Source organism: Triticum aestivum, chromosome 5A (assembly GCF_018294505.1).
Source record: "Triticum aestivum cultivar Chinese Spring chromosome 5A, IWGSC CS RefSeq v2.1, whole genome shotgun sequence".
NCBI classification, from domain to species: domain Eukaryota; kingdom Viridiplantae; phylum Streptophyta; class Magnoliopsida; order Poales; family Poaceae; genus Triticum; species Triticum aestivum.
The window spans coordinates 703,200,256-703,206,115 of NC_057806.1; positions in this window are offsets into that span (position 1 = coordinate 703,200,256).

Consider the following 5,860-nt stretch of genomic DNA (forward strand, 5'->3'; position numbering starts at 1 on the left):
TGCAAATCAGGGATCTGCTCCGGGCAGCAGGAGATCAGAATTCAGCCGTGTCTCAGTCGCGCAACAGAATTCACAGTCGATCTGTCACTGTGAATACGGTTCAGTCGGCTCACAGCCCCAGATCGCCTCCGCGGCGCGAAGGGCGTGAGAATCGGCGAGATCAATATGGCGACAGACTCGACCGAGATGATAGGCGTCGAGTGCCCTATTCCCCTCCGAGGGGTGGGTCTTACGCTCCTCGGCAGCCAGATGATAGGCGTCAGTACAGTACAGGGCGTAGGGTTCCAGTTGACCCCAGAGAGCCAGGCTTCGACGCGCGATCCATTATCGTGCAAGGGTTGGTCGACCGGAACAGAGCCCATCGAGGCGCACTCGACAGAGGTGTACCCACGAGCAGTCGAGTACATGTTTCTGGTCCTGAATGTTTCAGCAGAGCTATCAGAGCCGCAGTTATCCCCCCCAATTTCAGGTTGGCAACAGGAGTCAGCAAGTTCACTGGTGAGTCTAAGCCTGAAACTTGGCTTGAAGACTACCGAGTGGCAGTTCAGATCGGTGGTGGGAACGACGAGGTGGCCATGAAGCATTTGCCCCTCATGTTGGAAGGTTCTGCCAGGGCATGGTTGACTCAATTACCTCCTAGCAGCATTTACACTTGGGAAGATCTGTCCCGAGTGTTTGTCAGAACGTTTGAAGGGACTTGCAAGCGACCAGCGGGATTGACAGAGTTGCAAGTCTGCGTGCAGAAAACTAATGAGACTCTCAGAGAGTATATTCAGAGGTGGATCACTTTGCACCACACTGTGGAAAATGTCTCTGATCATCAGGCAGTATGCGCCTTCAAAGACGGCGTCAAGAACAGAGAACTGAGTTTGAAATTTGGTCGAACCGGTGACATGACCTTGAGTCGGATGATGGAGATTGCTACCAAGTACGCCAACGGCAAAGAAGAAGACCGACTCCGAAGCGGCAAGCACAAGCCGAGTCAGTCGGAAAAAGGAAACACCAGTCGGAAACAGAAGCGGAAGGCTGAACCGGCAGCTCCTGGAGAGGCTCTGGCCGTGACTCAAGGAAAGTTTAAGGGGAAACCAAAAGGATCCTGGAACCCCAAGAAGGTAAAGGATAAAGAAGGGAATGACGTGATGGATATGCCGTGTCACATTCACACGAAGAAAGATGAAGAGGGGAATATCATTTACCCAAAGCACACCACTCGCCAATGTCGACTCCTGATCCAGCAGTTTCAGGGAAAACAGTCTAAGGACAAGGAGAAGGAGTCGGACAAGGCCGAAGACAAAGAGGACAGTGAGGGAGGATATCCGCATATCAACTCCACTCTGATGATCTTTGCAGATGTGGAAAGCAGAAGTCGACTGAAAGTGATTAACCGAGAGGTGAACATGGTTGCCCCAGCAAAGGCAAATTATCTGAAGTGGTCTCAAACACCCATCACATTCGACCAATCTGATCACCCGACTCATATTGCCACCCCCGGGAGGCAAGCTTTGGTGGTCGATCCAATTGTCGAAGGCACTCGACTGACAAAGGTGCTGATGGATGGTGGAAGTGGGCTGAACTTATTGTATGCAGACACATTGAAAGGTATGGGCATTCCGATGTCCCGACTGAGCACTAGTAACATGAGCTTCCATGGAGTTATACCAGGGAAGAAGGCCGAGTCACTCGGCCAGATAGCTTTGGACGTAGTGTTTGGTGATTCGAAGCATTTTCGCAAAGAAAAGTTGACGTTTGAGGTCGTGGATTTTCAAAGTGCATATCATGCCATTTTGGGGAGACCAGCCTATGCACGGTTCATGGCTCGACCATGTTACGTGTACCTCAAATTGAAGATGCCCGGTCCCAAAGGTGTGATCACTGTCACCGGCGATAGGAAAAAGGCAGAGGGGTGCTTTCAGAAGGGCTCCAAGATTGCCGATTCCCAAGTGACAGCGGTCGAGTTCGAAGAATACAAGCAAAACGCAGATCCGAGTGACTTGCTGCGATCCAAGAAGCCCGCCACAGAGTCTGCATTCCAGTCGTCCGGTGAGACGAAGCCTGTTCACATTCACCCGACCGACCCCGAAGCAGCTCCGACCCGCATCTCCACAACACTCAACCCAAAATAGGAAGAAGCGCTCATCCAGTTCCTCCGTGAGAACTGGGACATTTTTGCATGGAAGCCCGCTGACATGCCAGGTGTTCCCAGGGGACTGGCTGAGCACCGCCTAAGAGTCGACTCGTCTGCAAAACCAGTCAAAGAGCATCTTCGGCGGTCCGCCGTCCAGAAGAGAAAGGCCATCGGTGAAGAAGTGGCTCGACTGTTGGCGGCAGGATTTATCCGAGAGATATACCACTCCGAGTGGCTCGCTAATGTCGTCATGGTTCCTAAGAAGGACAAGTCGCTCCGAATGTGCATTGATTTCAAGCACATCAACCGGGCCTGCCCGAAAGATCACTTTCCTCTCCCTCGCATAGATCAAATTGTTGACTCGACCGCGGGATGCGAGAGGTTGTCTTTTTTAGATGCTTACTCCGGGTACCACCAGATCCGTCTGTACGGGCCCGATGAGGTAAAAACAGCTTTCATCACTCCATTCGGGTGCTTCTGCTATATCACCATGCCATTCGGCCTCAAGAATGCCGGAGCCACATTTATGCGAATGATTCAGAAGTGTCTACTCACCCAAATCAGTCGGAATGTGGAAGCTTATATGGATGATATTGTTGTCAAGTCACGAAAAGGTTCCGACCTACTCGCTGACCTCGCCGAAACATTTGCCAACCTCAGAAGGTATGATATCAAGCTCAATCCATCAAAGTGCACATTTGGAGTTCCTGGTGGCAAGTTACTCGGTTTTTTCGTTTCCGAACGGGGAATCGACGCTAACCCAGAGAAGATTGGCACTATTCTCCGAATGAAACGCCCTGTGCGAGTGCACGATGTCCAGAAGCTTACTGGATGCTTGGCCGCATTAAGTCGATTCATCTCACGACTCGGTGAAAAGGCACTGCCTCTTTACCGACTGATGAAGAAGGCTGACAAGTTCGAGTGGACTCCAGAAGCTGATGCAGCGTTTGCCGAGCTAAAAGCTCTGCTCTCCACCCAGCCGGTGCTTGCTGCTCCAATCAGCAAAGAGCCTCTGTTGCTCTACATCGCAGCCACAGGACAAGTCGTCAGTACTGTGCTAACGGTCGAGCGGGAAGAAGAAGGAAAAGCTCTCAAAGTTCAGCGCCCAGTGTATTATTTGTCTGAAGTCTTGACTCCATCCAAGCAGAGATATCCTCATTATCAGAAGCTTGTGTATGGAATATACATGACCACAAAGAAGGTTGCTCATTATTTCTCTGACCATTCCATCATAGTCGTCAGCGACGCTCCACTATCAGAGATTTTGCACAACAGAGACGCAACTGGTCGAGTGGCCAAATGGGCGATTGAACTTCTTCCCCTTGATATCAAGTTTGAGGCAAAGAAAGCCATTAAGTCCCAGGCGATAGCAGATTTCCTCGCCGAGTGGATTGAACAACAGCAGCCGACTGAAGTTCACTCGGAGCATTGGACCATGTTTTTCGATGGCTCTAAGATGTTGAATGGTTCCGGTGCTGGGATTGTCCTGGTTTCCCCCAGAGGAGATAAGCTCAGATATGTGCTCCAGATTCACTTTGATTCCTCCAACAATGAGGCAGAATATGAGGCCCTCCTATATGGGTTGCGCATGGCCATTTCACTCGGCGTCCGTCGCCTAATGGTCTATGGCGACTCGGATTTAGTGGTCAATCAGGTGATGAAAGAGTGGGACGTGAGAAGCCCAGCCATGACTGGATACTGCAGTGCAGTGAGGAAGCTGGAGAAGAAGTTCGAGGGGTTGGAGCTCCATCATATACCCCGACTGAAAAATCAAGCAGCTGATGATCTAGCAAAGATAGGTTCCAAGAGAGAAACCATTCCGAGTGGTGTGTTCTTGGAGCATATACACACTCCGTCAGTCAAAGAAGATCCTTTCACCGAAGAACCTCCGCAGCCCAAGGGCGCCACAGATCCGACTGAAGTTGAGGTCCCAGCGGTGGTCGACTTGATCATGGAGGTTTTGGTGGTCATTCCCGACTGGACGATTCCGTATGTCGCATATATCTTGAGGAAAGAGCTTCCGGAGGATGAGGAAGAGGCTCGACAGATCGTCCGTCGATCCAAGGCCTTTACTGTAATCAAAGGACAATTATACAGAGAAAGCGCGACTGGAGTCGGTCAGAAGTGCATAACACCAGAAGAAGGTCGACTCATCCTCAATGATATTCACTCGGGGACCTGTGGTCATCATGCGTCCTCTCGGACCATCGTGGCCAAAGCATACCGAGCCGGATTTTACTGGCCCAAGGCGAATGAGATGGCAAAAGAGATAGTAGATAAGTGCGAGGGATGTCAGTTCTACTCGAATATGTCGCACAAGCCTGCGTCAGCTTTGAAGACCATCCCACTCGTCTGGCCTTTTGCAGTTTGGGGGCTGGACATGATCGGTCCTTTGAGAACAGGACGAAGTGGCTTCACGCATGTACTGGTGGCAGTCGACAAGTTCACCAAGTGGATCGAGGCTAAACCAATCAAGAGCCTTGACACCGGTACTGTTGTTAGCTTCATCAGGGAACTAATATTCAGATATGGAGTCCCGCACAGCATCATTACGGATAATGGGTCGAACTTTGACTCAGAGGAATTCAGAGCTTTCTGCGACTCCCAGGGCACACGGGTCGACTACGCATCAGTCGCCCATCCGCAGTCGAATGGACAAGCAGAGCGAGCTAATGGACTGATTCTCAAGGGACTGAAGCCTCGACTGATGCGTGATCTCAAACACGCGGCTGGAGCTTGGGTCGACGAACTTCCATCTGTACTCTGGGGACTGCGGACCACGCCTAATCGGTCGACCGGAAGAACTCCATTCTTCTTGGTCTATGGAGCTGAAGCAGTCTTGCCGAGTGATCTTCTCCACAATGCTCCTCGAGTTGAAATCTACAACGAAGCAGAAGCTGAACAAGCGCGGCAGGACGCAGTCGACCTTTTAGAGGAATAAAGGGAGATGGCTCTGATCCGGTCGACCATCTACCAACAAGATCTGCGGCGTTTCCACGCCCGAAATGTGAGAGGTCGAGCTTTCCAGGAAGGGGATTTGGTTCTCCGAGTGGATCAGCACAAACCACACAAGCTTGCTCCTTCTTGGGAAGGCCCCTTCATCGTCACCAAGGTTCTCCACAACGGGGCGTACCGTCTTTACAACGTCGAGCATAATATCGACGAACCCCGAGCTTGGAACGCGGAGCTACTCCGCCCGTTTTACACTTAAGCTTTATCACTCGGATGAGTTGCAATAAAGTACTTCTGTAGTTCATGGACCTCAAAATAATAAGTGTCATAGTTCCTCCATAATATCTGTCACTTTTTATTTTTTGTCCAATGAAATTCCCCTCAGTGGGTGACTTAGCTGCGAATCCGTTTCGCCTAAGTTTGTAAAAATCCTACCGAGTGGTGAGCCAGACTCCCACTCGGAGGCTTAGCCGCGAATCCGTTTCGCCTAAGTTATCAAAATCCTACCGAGTGGTAAGCCAGCCTTCCACTCGGAGGCTTAGCTGCAGCCTCGTGCTCGCCTAAGTTGTGAAAATCCTACCGAGTGAAGAGCAATCCTCTCACTCAGAGGCTTAGCTGCAGCCTCGTGCTCGCCTAAGTTATCAAAATCCTACCGAGTGGTAAGCCAGCCTTCCACTCGGAGGCTTAGCTGCAGCCTCGTGCTCGCCTAAGTTATCAAAATCCTACCGAGTGGTAAGCCAGCCTTCCACTCGGAGGCTTAGCTGCAGCCGCGTGCTCGCCTAA